We start from the raw sequence: 15,289 nt of genomic DNA, 5'->3' as shown, positions 1-15,289 counted from the left end.
GACAAGTTCTCAATTTTTCTTGCAATTAATTAATATTTATTTTATCAGGAAATGCATTTTTCTGCGAACAACAGTTTTTACCAGTATGTGACTGACAACAAAATTAGTTCTTGAAGCCGTATTTGATAAAATATCTAGAAAAATAATCTGTAGTTAAAAAATGCTTGGCGGGCCGCATGCGGCCCGCGGGCCGCGGGTTGCTCACCCTTGACCTAAAGGCTATTAATTATTTGAGAATCAAATATATGGAAATCAATGGATATTTATCATAGATAGCAACATGTTTCCAAGTGAAAATAGCTCTTGGCATTGATACACCAATAAAAAGTCAGCTCCATTAGATTAATTCTAATAATAAATTCATCAAATATGGATGGATCAACTATTGGTACCATCTACGTTACATTGGGTTACTAAACTACGAAGTAAGGTATAGTTTAAGACCAACAGTTCATAAGACATAAGGTTCTGATTGCAGTTAAGATATGAAAAACATGGATATTTATAAATAAAAAACTCTAAAATGCTGAAAAAAAAATTTAAGTCGATTTTTATTGAACTTTTTTCGCGTATATATCATGGTCTTATAGAACTTACTGAATTATAACGGCCTTATGACAAGTAGTTTAATTTTAAAAATTCATCAAAGTTTGAGAAATTGAGTAGTTTTTTTGGCATTTGTTAAAATTAAAATTAGACGATTTACTTGGTATAACGCTAGAGTATTTGGTCTCAATGCACATACTAAACCATTAAAGTCCTACGGAAACTGGTTCAATTATAAAAATTATTGATTATTAATACCAACTATTTAAACTTAAATTCATTAAAAAAAATATTTAAATATAAACTCCTATAATGTTAGTATTTACCAATACTACCTGCAGTCTATATGTATTTATATATAATATATGTTTTTATTAATTATTTCATAAATTACTTTTTGAGTAATAAAGTTAAAGTTGAAGTATGCACTTCAATATTTAACTTGTTATTTATTAGGATATTTTGAAATTAATTCTTTTAAACTTGGGGATCTAAACGAATGCATTATCTAATTCCAAAATACCATAAAAAACTGTGTTTTTTTCTACAATTTTTCATTATAAAAACATTAACTATTTGTACTCTAACTACATAATTGTTTGCTTTTTTGCTATAGAGCTCTAAAATAGTACTTCAATTCATTTGTCTTACTTATCTACGTTGTCGGTTACAAGTAGTTTTTTTAAGTAAAAAAATCTTTTGAAGTTTTACAAACATTGTTGACACTGATTAATGGTCATTGTCATTAGTCATAAACCCACTCGATTCGTGGACACTTATGATAGAAAAGAGCTGGTTCTACTTTTTTGATGGAGTAACTAAATATTTACTATTCTAGTACGTTCTTTATTAAATTCTAGTGTTTTATTAAAATATTGGACATAACTTGTACTTCAGATGTTTTAACCACTGCCTTAAGTTCAATTTTGGAAATTCTATATAACCAAGAAATCAAGGGTTTTAACTTTATAAAGTATAATCGAAATCAGTAGTCTATTTTTTATATATCAAAACACTCATTTTGATCTGACTCGTATATATTTACACAAAATATGAACCATGACTTCCTAAATATTTTGAGAAGTCTTCATCTTATTCATCGTTCCCAATTTATATACCAAATACTAAAAAAATATTTTTTGGATTTTTTTAGTATAAAAAATAACTGATTGTAAGTTTGAATAAACCTGATCGTATGTGGTATATAAGTAAAATAATCACAAATTATTTGCAAGTGCCAGTCTAATGTGAAACTGATTTAATTCAAATAAAAATTGCACATTTGGAGATTTAAGGGTTTGATATATTATTTTCACGCTTTTTGTTAATTCATTAATTTTTAATTTTTAATTACGAAACAGAATCCGAACAATCATTTTTGGCATAGATTTGTATGGTACCTACTTTCCCTCAAAAATTGATGTAATTAAGTGTAAGAATCGATCAATATTTGCATATTCGAAGCTTTCTGAATCGGCTGATCCATTAAATTTGTAGACAGTTTGGGTTTTTAAAACCTACTAAAAGATGCTTTTAAGCTTGAGTAATTAATAATAATACTTTCGGCAATAGATGTAAATACCTATTGAAATTCATTTTTCCCAAGGTAGATACAAAGCCAATATTTTCTATCAATAACAAGAATCGTCTTGCGGTGCGACCTGAATCCAAAGTTTGTTTATATCTTTTTTATAAATCCCGATTTTCAACTACACTCCGGATAGACGGCGCGAAATCCTCTTAAGGAAAAACGAAAACTCCCTCTAACACGCGATCATTCAAATTATATAAATTGTTATATACACTTATAAATTAATTTATTTTTTATTGATCAAATCGATTATTTACACATATCAGGAAGTTCATGTAACTTGCCTCAAGGCTAAATACCAATACCAACTAGTTAAAGAATTCATTGAACAGTGTAATAGGAGTACCATTTATCCAACGTTGGCAACTTTTTCATCGTACCCCTGTGTGCACCTGAGTGACTATTTCACATATCTGTAGAAAAAAGCTCCACAAAGCTCTAGAAAGCTTAAACGATCATCTGTAGAAAAAGCTTGCGCGAAAATATTATCCATCGCATTTTTACGACGCTTTTGCTTGGTCGTTAACGCGGTTTCGATTATCTATAAGGAGATAGATGAAAAATATTTTATAGTGTTCTGCAGTAGTAAGATAAGATAGATAATGACTTAAATTATAGAGTGGAAGCTTCTCCGTGGCTGAGTAGTAAGAGCTTTGGCCGTGCATTCACAAAAGACCAAGATTAATAGTCTACAACTACAAGAACAGTTTGCTATCAAGCAGCAGTGATAATATTAAAGCCTTGAAAAAAATTTAACATCCCAGAAAATAACTGGTTATTCCTTTCGCCACGAAGGTCGCTGCTATACGGAACAGCATGCCCATTTGTATAAACTAATGCCAATGTTTTACATGGACTGCTATTCGGGCGCAAAATAAGTATCAAAAAATAGTAGGGCACTGTGACGTCACTCAGTGAACGAGCGTTGCCGACAACCGTGGAACACTCCCAAATGATTCAAAGTCATATGTCATATGTCACGAAATTAATGTAAAAGTAAATATTATATATTATACACATACATAAAACTAGCAAGTGTTTTCGTGAAAACAAACATATTCAAGAAGTGAAAAAATCTAAAAGTCTAAGTTATATCTCTAATATTATATAATAGTATAATTCTGCAGAATTTAGGTCACACCATTGCACAACTGACATGTGTCCTTTCTTTTATTTATCATGCACTAGTTTTTTCTTGACACAATTGAAGAATGCACCTGATACTATCTAATAATTCATAGTTATTTACAATTGCATTTTAACCTCTCATGCATTCTCATCTCATCATAATAAACGTCGTCCTTTAAAATATTTATGTATTCTTTATATAAAATATGTTTATTTCCTACGTTAGATTAACATTTTATCAAGGTAAATATATGTATGATTAATTTTTATCCAAATATTGATTAATGCGAAGGTTTCAGGAAGATCCAATTAATTTTGGATGGTGGAATGCAGAAGGTGAGCTTGGAAAGTTATGCAGTAACCCGGTAATTATTCAATTAATTTTAGCTATCGGTAATATTGATTTTGATAGTCTGCGATAATATAATTTGCGGCAAACTTGATTAAAATGTACTAAAATTGAATGCCATTACTTGATCCATTTTATATGCTCCTGATATTATTATTAAATACTAAAAAATTGGACCGAAGTCAGAGATATAGTTTCAACCGTTCAACAAATTGGTTCAACAAGATTTGAAATAAGCCAAGAAAACTAACTAAATAAAATATTATGATTTATTACCAAGTTGCTCTATCATTCATTAAAACATGAAGTATACTCGAGATGGATGTAATAAAAGTTTTAAAACTAAATTATTCTTTTCAAGTACCAAGGATGACTGAAGTTGTACAATGCTGGTTCTAAGTATGAGCAAGGCATTTTATGGAAGAAGAGATCTCAATTCAATTGAAAATGATAAAGAATGCATTTTATGAGGTAATCGATTTAGTATTATTTATCTAATCTAATTTATAGAAATATTACGATAAAAATTCTCAAACAAAACCATTTGCAAAATACTAATTACTAGTATGTATATAGTTTTAGTAAAACTGAATTAATAGCCTCTTTATGTTCTCCATAAGTTATGTACTCAAGTTTTCGTATTTATAATTTTTTCTATTACCATTTAAAATTTTAATCTAGTACACAATCGAATCAACGAACAAACAACTGACAATTTAGTAAAATAAATTCACAGTTTATAATAAATTTATTTTGTTTGTTCTAAATTTATGTTTCTGTACTAGTCTGTTTTAATCAAATCTAAATCAACTAAGTATTTTATTTCAATGGATTCCAATGATTCCAAAAAGGATTCTGATGAATTAAACTTTCATGTCATGAAATATTTTACCTATTTGGACAAAGATTTTATAATGAAGGAGTTAGAAGTAAATAAAGTTGACGCAGAACAACAATTTTTAGGGTCTGAACATGTAAAAATAGAAGAAAGAAACTGTTTGGCTGACCTGGTAAAAAGCAAACACAAAGAACAAGGAAAAGGTAAATAATGAAACCATAATATAAAAAAGCCAAAGTTTGATGATACATAATTTCTGTGGCAATTTTTAATAAATTAGAACATTTTTATAACAAATGTGTGAAGGTTTCAACGCGTTATTTACATTGTACACATGGTTTGAGTAGAACTTCTAATAACTTCCTTAAAATCTACACGCAAAAATTTTAGGGCTGAATTAGCGTTATGTCCATATATTCAATTAATTTAAATGAAATTTATTATTGAACAATAGAATGTGACTTAATTATTATTACTATTACTATTGTTTTATTTCAGAAAATTTCACTCCCTCATTCATTCCAAAGCCAAATGCTATATTGGATGCAAAATATATGGAAGTGCTAGAATTTGCCCTAATTTTGGAGTTATTTATTGAAATATATACAAAACATTACGAAATCTACATGAAAAAATATGATAATGGTTCTATTAAAAAACGTTTAATTGATTTGGGAGAGTTGATTGGAAAGCAACTAAAAGAAATAGTTAAGCTGGAAGAAACAATTAATTGAATATTGCTGGATCCACTTTTCTAAGAAAAAACTTTTTTTAATCATCTGGTGTATAATTTTCGCGGAATGTATCTTTATGTTCTATTTTGAAAAATTTATAAAATTGTAATCATGAATGATTTGTTTATCCAAAATACAGTAAAATCATTTATTAATTACAATACAATGTTCTAAAAATGATAAATTCAAAATTAATTACATTACAAGTATTTCATTACAAGTTCCATTATAAAAATTAAATAATTTGTAATGAATAATATATTTTGCCTAATATTGTCTTTTGTAGGAATGACTTAACTGTCAACATGAATTTGAACATATTAAAATTACTTAAAATCAAAAATGATATCTAAGTTTAAGATTTTCTGGAAATTTTGGCATATTTTAGAAAAAATAGATGCATATGTGTGTATACTATCGATTACAATTTTCGGCAATTTTCACTAACCTCCATAATTTTTTAAGTTCACGAAATTTTTCAAATATTCAAAAATGCAATAAAAAACTTTTTTTAAAATATCAAAAATCAATATTGGTTTTTAAAGTTTTTTAAAAAAAATAAAAGTTTCATAGGTCGCTTATATAGTTGAAATAAATAATTTTAACTTTGCAATTCAGAGGCTAATTCTGTCGGAAATCACCAATATTATTACAAGGTTACGCTCGCTAACCGTTTTTTAATATAAAATGGTACTAAAAACCTAGGTTTGCTAACCTAGAAAACGCACAAACTTAAAAAAAATAATTTTATAGTAAGTGCATCTTTCTGATGTGCCATAACTCATGAGTGAAGTTACACTTATGTGTAAAACGCCTGATCACATAGCAAATACATAGCATTTTAACAGTTTTTAGTACCATTTTATATGAAACATAGTCTTGCCATAACATTGAAATAATCAAAAAAATATTTTATTTGTATTGACAAAATGAACAAATGATGAAATTTTTGTAAAGTCAGGTCCAGCGTTTCCGGAATGAAAAAAGTAATAAACTATGCCATTTGGCGGTCAGAAATGATCCTTAGATATATGCACATCGTATTATCAGATATTTTATAAAGATTATGATAATAAGTACAAAATTTGTGGAAATTTATATAGGCTCCGTACCAATGTTTACACGTTAGACAAATGCGCGGCGCTTATTAAAAAATGTTCAAAATTAAAAAAAAAATACAAAACAAATCAAAATATAAAAAAAATGAATTATTCAAGTCATTTCTCAAAAATTTCAAAGTTTCTCAAAAATCTATTTTTTTCAAATTGTCGCAAAATATTTTTGAAAAATTTAGTTTTTATTACGGGAAGTTCCAGCAATTTGCCTTAAGGCATAATACCATGCACAACTAGTTATTATATTCTATCATATTGCAAATATGTTCCAAGACTATTTCACATGTCCTTCAACCTTAAAATTCCTTTCCAAACCTTAACCAAAATACTTCCGAAACAGGTTTCGCGCACCGAAAACGTCTCTTGCATTAAATTTCATTGTCACAGAGTTGCCCTATACGCCGCCGATACGTCTATATTCACATGTCCGGTCTCATCGTTATAGAAATTTGTATGTGTGCGCTAATTAGACTGTGACTATGTATTAGTACTCATTTCGAACGATTCGAAGTTATCGTACGTACAGTGTTATGAACGAAGGCGCCGAGAGCGCATGTGTAAAAGACGTTTCCAATTCGAATTGCAATTGGAGAATTTGAAAATTGTGCAGGAATAAAAATTAAAGTGATAGAAGATTTACAGTCGTCAGTGGCAAAAAATATTTAGTAATAAATAAAATTATAATATGTGTCTAATTGTGTAAATATTTTGATCGATTTTATATAATTATTTTGATGGAACCAAGTGCTAGGGGTTGGACACCCAAAGATTTGAAGCCATTTTTTCATAAAGCATGTATAAAGACAAGTAACCTTAAATTTTCACTCTCTAATCATAAACCCCTATTTCACAAAAATCAGGATTATTTTTTTCTATCTCGATTTCTGTCCGAGATTTTTTGAACTTTAGAAGCTCAACTTCACATGAAAAATTAATATCATCAAGGATTTCCCAACTTTTACACTTTTTCAATGTATAGGATCAATTTTCTTATTTTTTTATATTCATATTTATTTAAGATTTTTACACATGTTCAACTTATAATCAAGCTGCAAACCGTTGTTTAAATTATATGTAACTATTATTGCGTGAAACTTCTTTAAAGATAAAGACTTATATCCCTTTTAACCCCAAAATGAGAACTTTTTCAAAAATTGCAAAAAAACATTCCTGCAGTGATGAATTAGCTGTGAATTTAATTAAAGATTTCAGAATAGTTTTTTGTTTGGTATATGTAATATAACGACAATTTTGTTCAGATTTTTGATTATTCTTGTGACCGGGTAAGACAGTAAGATATAAAATTCAGATTGCAATTATCCAAATCTATTTATTTAAAATTGTGCGATAATAAAATTATTTGTTTGTGATAGTAAATATGAATATTCACAGATACATAAAGGCTCTTTATAAATTATACAAATTTTATTTGTTTATAACTCGATCAAAAGTTCTTTGATGTTCCAATTAAAAATAATAGAATAATAAATATCTAGCTCACCATCGATTCGAAGTTTATGATGTTTATTATGTATTTTTTTTTAAAAATTGCATAAAATTAAATAATATTTGTGATAGAGTTTTGCAAAGAATCAAGGTTCGCAGTGTTGAAATTAGTGGTAAAATTATTCATTATTATTCAACTTTCTAGTTCACAAAAAATATATATAAATATTGCAAAAATTGTAAAAATAATGCGTTATTATTCTATAGATCATTAATTGTAATCTACTTATCAAAAATATTAAAATAATATAAATCTGTTCATTTATTTCCATTATTTTCATTTTTGTTCGGTAAAATAGAATGAAAATTTTATTTTCTACAGCTAATATTTTTCAAATTTGAAAATCATTAATAGCATTAGAAACAAGAAAGAACTAATTATATTAATACATATTAAGATAAATTCTACAAATCCTTATTTATCAAACAGCAAAGTAAATATACATATTATAATCATCATCCAATTACAATAAATTCTAGAAATCATCAAATTTTTAAACATCTAACTGTTTCAATTATTTTACATTAATGATGGCAGGTGGAATGATTATACAAAACTCAAATTTTCAAGTGAGGAAGTTGTAAGTGTTATTTCAGTTCTAGTGTTATTGTGAAAATTTGCATGAGCAGAATTATTCAAGAGTTTAAACTGTACCTTTGTTTAAGTGCCATCGACGAGGACAAGGAAAAACATTTAAGGTAAATTTTGGTGAAATTAAGGATAATATTTGTATATTGCAAGCCTAGTGAAAATCAGTAATATAGTTTTACTCCAGTTGAATAGAATAAAATAGAGACTTTGATATAATTGTCATGCCATAATAATTTAGAAAAAAACTGATAATGCCAGTTCGGTAATTTTCTTTTACATATAAATATAAAAAGGAAATAATTCATAAAAAAATAAATATTTAAAATAATTTAATATCATATTTATTAATTCTGAACAATTTATTAACGTAGCAAAGGAAAAAAATTGAAAAAGAAATTCAAAATCCTATTTAGAGTCTACTCATAAGTAAAAGTCCATTTTCATTACCCCTGAGATATTTTTTTATACTCACATGATCAATCATATGATCATTATTGGTTATTCAAATTTTACTTAAAATTTGTAAAAGCTTCGATTTATCAAATATTCAGAAATTCTTATGACGTCTTTAATATTCATATCTAACATTTCGAAAATAGCATTTAGACGAGGCCGCGCTATTGAGAAGTAGGAACAAGTCTTTTATGATATAACGTCATGTAATTATAAATATATTAGAAACAAAATGAATTCAATCAAAATGTATTGATTAGCAATATTGTTGCCTTCATCATCATCTTTGTATTAAATTTAAATTATGCATAGTAGAGGAGCCAGGGTAAGGAAACAGAGTTAAAAATTGATATAAATTTGTCATGTGCTTATTCACTTACTGAGCCACAATTTTTATTGATTGATAACCAAAATTTTTCATTAATTATGCAAAAGATATCATCAAACTGTTTGTTTCAAGAAGAGATGTAATGTCATTGCATTTATGTATTTCATTATGTAGTTGAATAAAACAACCTTCAGCAAAACGTCTCTTGAATAATTTTTTTCAAAATGAAGGACAATCGGGTTTAAAAATTCTAGACTATACTTTAAATTTTCTACGTGATCTGTTAATGTAGTTATAAATAGCTCAGGATTTTGGAAAATGGCGTTGAAATAAATTTTTGCTAGTTTTGCCAATGTATATTAATTCACAGTCTGTGCAGTTGGTTTGGTAAGCTAGAAAAATGATTTTGTTCTGGTAAAAAGAGTAGTAGTAATTATGGCTAAAAATATACTCAGTATATGTATTAAAATTGAAGTCTTGGTTGATCACATAAGTCTTCTTTCTACAACTCAATCTATAGATTTAAACAATTTAAAATATACAAGAGAGTTGTATCAAATTTTTGATCCTTCAACCAGAGATGAATCATAGTACCTACACTATACCCATTGAATTATTACATTGTTATTATTATTAGATTGTTTACTAGGCACTCTATTATTACAAAGAAAAATGGCATTACAATATCACACAGATGAGTTATTGAAGTAATAAATTACTAAAGAATCTCCATGTCGGATATTAAATCATAATTACCATGTCCTTGACTAACTTGTAAGTAATAAATGCACAACATATCATTGCAGGGCTAGGATGTCAGTATAAATCCAACAATATTATTAACACACAATTAGCATGCAAATTAAATATTGAATACAATTATCGAACCGGAAAAATCTAATAATAAAATTAAAATGAACAGACTGTAAATATATTCATTTAACGGATGCAGTAATGAATTTAATTTTAGTGTCCATATTTTTTTGTCAATATGTGAAATTTATGCGCGGACTTTAATATAAAATCGATAATAAACTTTGATACGGTATGCAGGAATTAAATAACTCATGAGCTTATTAAAATGCTTTAGTAATCCACCTTTTGTCACGTTTGATGAAAAATCATGGAAAATTGGATATTGGAATGGAAATTGTTCATCATTATAAATTGAAGATTGTCAATGATCATAAGACGAGTTCTTTCGTTGATTTCAGTATTTATCCGTATATGAGTTATGTATATTTTTTCTAGTAACAAATATTTATATAGCTGTTCTTGCAAAAATTTTGCTTATTACACTTGGGTGTCATTTTCATTAAATCACGCCATCGTGTGCTATTAAATTTCAAACAAATGAGTCAAATGTGCGACATAACATCAAAATAAACAAAGCCTAGAATTTCACTGTTGAGAAGACCTTGACCTCAAATTCGACCGCAGTAATTCGTTAATAAGCGAATAATGAAAGTTACCTCAATGGTCGTGTTTCGCAACTCTAATTTGCGAATTATAATTCCAGAAACTTTCAATATTTGCTTTGTTATATATTTATTCAATTAATAATATTTAAAACAATGTCTCGTAAGAAAATTATGCTTTGGATGATAAACATTTTGCACGGTGTGAAGAAATTATTAGATTTTTATGAAAGGCAGGATCAGCAATTTTGGAGGCACCGAGAAACCAATTTTTGATTTTTCTATATTTCTATATATTATTGCATTATTTTGATTTCGGCTTCTACAAATATAATTTAATTTATGATCTGTAACGAAAGTTGCAGATTACAGATCTAATGGTTGTGATTTGTATTGGGTCAAATAAAAAGTTAGTTTCGTTTATTTAGTGAAACTCAACAAGTTTTTATCTAGGGTGCAAATAAATGTATTCAAACTAAATATGCTTCATTAACACTTACGGGACGGCACTGATTTCAAGACAATCTACTTTACCGGCTGTAAACTTGAATTCATTGTGTATGTTATGCAATTTGTTTGATGAAAATTTGTGGTCATTGAAGAAGGACACACATTTATAATATTAATTTATTTTTGATCATTTTGTAAAGAATGGTGATGTTCAAAACAATTTCCAAAATGCATAGCTGGTTGATTTTTATGTGTTTTTCAATAAAATGTTGTACGCCGCCTTTCTCCTGGTGCTTTTCTGTCGCATTTAGAATATGCCACTGATTAGTCAGTATATGTGTTCACTTTTGTGCTTTCATAATAGTTTGTTTTATCTATTATATTGTCTAATAATTCATTTGTAAAATATAAAGTAAAACAATCTATTGAAACTCATCTTCACTACTGCTTAATTCACAAAATTTTCCAGTCATTTTGCCATAAGCTCGGTCGTTTTAAATATTAAAAACAGACTATATAGAAAAGACAAGAATACTACTAAAATAAGTTAAAATTATTTTCAAATTACAACACTGTTTATCACTGCTATATGTAATTTATTTAACTTTTCGATGCAAACTGAGTCATTGTTTATAAAATGACCTGCGCCTCACAGAGTATGTTTGTCCACTTAGGTGGACAACCGGCCCCAAAGAGTTAATATCGACAATGTTTTGCTATTTTTCGAGTGGAGCCATGATGCTCTCGGTGAAAAATTTCTGTGGTTGAAAAACTGCAATTGCAAGTTCTTCTTAAAATTAGTTTAAGTCCATTAAGATCATAACAAATGTTAGTCAGAAGGGTACTATGCCTGGATGCATAAAAATTTCTCAGCTAAGCTTTCTCAACTTTTGGCAGGTCATCAAATAAGTATATAGACGAGCTTTGTCACCATGGAAAACAATATCTTCAATTGAGGCCGTTTTCTTTGAATTGTTTGGTGTAATTTCTCTATTTATTTGCAGTAGGATTGAAAATTGATAATGATGTTTGATCTGACCAACTGGCTCACGATTGACGATTTCCTTCCAGCATCACCTTTTTCAGTGTCATTACTGACTTGTAAAGGTCTGTCGTCGCTCACCATCATTAAACTATGATTTTCTTACCAGTTACGAAAAAAATTAAATAGTTGGATTTAATTGCATTTCAGCAACGTGTCGAAGATGGTTCTGTCTATCTTCGCGCCGAACTTATGAAAGTCCACACATTGAGCTTCCTTTTATAATTAGCTTTATGTACTTGGTTCAAAACAGTATTCTGATCAATGGCTAGTTCCCTCCTAATGTATACAGAGCTGATTTACTTCTTCTTGCTCTGCTTTTTTAAGAATTTCATCAACTTTTTTTCTCATCAAAATTACCAGATTAAAAGCGAGCGAATCATTTTCGAGCAGCAGATTTTGACAAAGTACCTTCACCTTAAACAGCATAATTTATTTCACAAGCCTGCGCAGCGTTTTTCGCTCTATTATACTAATATTGTAAAATATAGCGATTTTTTTTTCATTAGTTTTCTCCATTTTCAAACACAAATAACTTCTCAACCACTTGACCATTTTTTTTGATTATAACATCAAAATAATGCTAGAAATGTCATCTTTCTAACGAGTTTTCACTGCAATTTGCACTTTCTAAATTTTTTGTAACTAAAGCCGCCTATCGCGGAAAACGAAACGAAATTTTTACTTTACCCAATATTACTAATTTGCGAATGGTGCCTCCAAAAAATTTTACTTTTTGTAATGTTATACATTGTCTTAATTATTAATAATTGAATAAGTATATAGGAACAAAATTATGCATATTCTGATAAAAATTTTTCTTGTTTTGCGAACGTGTGAGGAAATAATTAGTTTTTGTGAGAGGCAGGGTCAGCAACTTCGGAGGCACCGTTTAATTGCATTATTTTGATGTTATATTCTAAAACTACAATTTGATATTCATGATGTGCATAATATTTTTAAATAAGATTTATTTCTACACAAGAAAATAAATATTCCAATAAGAAATAAAAACCAGTATTAATTATTAATTGCAGTTAGCTGCAAATAATAATTAATACTGGTTGTTTAATTACACTTAAACTTGAAAAAAATTGCTTAAGATCTTAAATTCATATATGAAATAAACGAAAAAGTCGTTTTATCATATAATTATTAACACGTTAATCGCCATGAGGGTCATAGATGTCTAACGATTTGAAGTTATAGATGAGTCATGACAGACTTTTATGTCTGACAAATTTACCTAAAAATTTCTTGACTGATTGATAAAAATAGTTGTAACACAGAGCCATGTCAGTCATACTTGTGTGACAAAAAATTTAATGTTTTTCAGAAGTTTTGGCAAAAGGATTAATTTACAGCTTGATATAATGAAGTAAACTAAATATACTGTTCAATGAGTACTTGTTATCGTGGTATTGAAATTTTCCAGAGATTTATGACAATATCCAGTTTCAAACATTTACAATTTTGTTTCCTTTGATCCTGGAAAAGGATATCGTACCTTATTTTCCATAAGTAGAGCAATTTGCGTCATTAATCTGTAAAATTCTTTAGTACCTTTATATCACCTTTTAACTGTCTCCGTTTACCCTGGGTTCAAAATTAATTTAATGCCGTCGGTCGTTACTTTCCTTTCATTAAGTTGTTCTTAATTAAGAAACTGTTCTTTTTATGGATGTGCTTCTATTTTACGACGAAGGTACTTAAATCTCAAAAGAAACATTTTGTACTTTACATGAACCCATTTGTACAGATGTTCTAACGTTTGAATGTAATTAATAGGCACTTGACTTCATAGTTGCTCCAGAATATTAATTCTGTATATCTTGTCATTCAAAACATAATATTTTTGCTGTGATTATCTACATTTTAAAAGCATAAGTCAATCACAAGAGATTTATTGATATTTAATCAAATTTTTGATTACTCACAAGAAAACCTTAGTTTTACTCCTCTTGGATTTTGATGAAACTTTCCATGATGATAGAGTTGATAGACAAACCAATCCCCTTAAAATATTAAAGGCTTATGAAAAGTGGTTTCATTATAAAACTGTTTGAGTGTTACTGAAGCAACTTGTTCTGAACCTTAATTAAATTATCTCAACAATATATAGCTGAATGTACTTTGTATAGTTTGCTATGGAAAAAAAATCTCAAATCAAACATCTGTGCCAATGTTGATATAAAAATTGTCGATTTCCTTAAAAATTAACTATTAAATTATCATAAATTAATTCAAAATAAAAGTTGTAAAACTGAGCTGTATATAAAAAAAATAAACAAATTAATCTAAAGTCTTACACTGGAAACTGTTGACTAACGATAACTAACTTTAAAACTTTGCAACTAAATTGAACTATTAACAAGTTAGTAAAATTACAAAATAGAATCCTACAAACAGTTTTAAATAAAATTACATCACTAATTGAGTAAACTGCCATGATTACTTTGGAAAGATTAGTTAATAATTAGTTTATAAATAATGAATGACCATGGCAAATATTTTAACAATACCCTTGATGGAATTGAAGTTGTCGAAATCTTTACTAGTACTATGTTCATCAATTTATGTTTTAATCATTATGTTAATATATGTAATTTTTAATGCACTTTTGCAAATAAAAAATGTTTAAAAGTACTATCATTATAAAATAATAGATGTTAGTAAACTGCTAGCGAAAGTAGGATTTTATTGAGGATTTTACGAAATCCACCAGAAGCGAAATATTAAACAAATGCATCCCAGAATTCTAAAGCCATCAAAGCCAAAAATGTTTTGTAAATGTTCGCAAATATTTGTACATCATATTCTGGACAAATTTTCGTCATATCTGGACCAAGATGGTAGATCAGATGCTAACAACAAGAGAGTCTAGATAAGATTTTAACTTTATTCAATATATATTAGTAGACATATTTATATGCTGTAATTTGTTAATATACTTCTATATGTGTTAGGAAGATATGAGATCGTGACAATCAAATAAAGGAAATATGTAACAAACGACGTCGTCAATCAAACACAAACACCACATCTGCGTTACTTGGCGCTGTTATCACAATTTCAAAATTATCACAATTTTTTCGTCCCATAAATCATGACAACACAATTTGGGTTTTACCGATGTTAAAAGCGATTAGTGTACATGTTCTGTCACCAATACAGTTATTTGTGAGAACATTAATTACTA

The sequence above is a fragment of the Ctenocephalides felis genome, unplaced genomic scaffold (genome assembly GCF_003426905.1).
Source record: "Ctenocephalides felis isolate EL2017-DRISC unplaced genomic scaffold, ASM342690v1 CF-g0.4_SCAFFOLD_03570, whole genome shotgun sequence".
Lineage (NCBI taxonomy): Eukaryota > Metazoa > Arthropoda > Insecta > Siphonaptera > Pulicidae > Ctenocephalides > Ctenocephalides felis.
The sequence above is the reverse complement of the archived record's forward strand: the minus strand, read 5'-3'. Positions refer to the sequence as shown.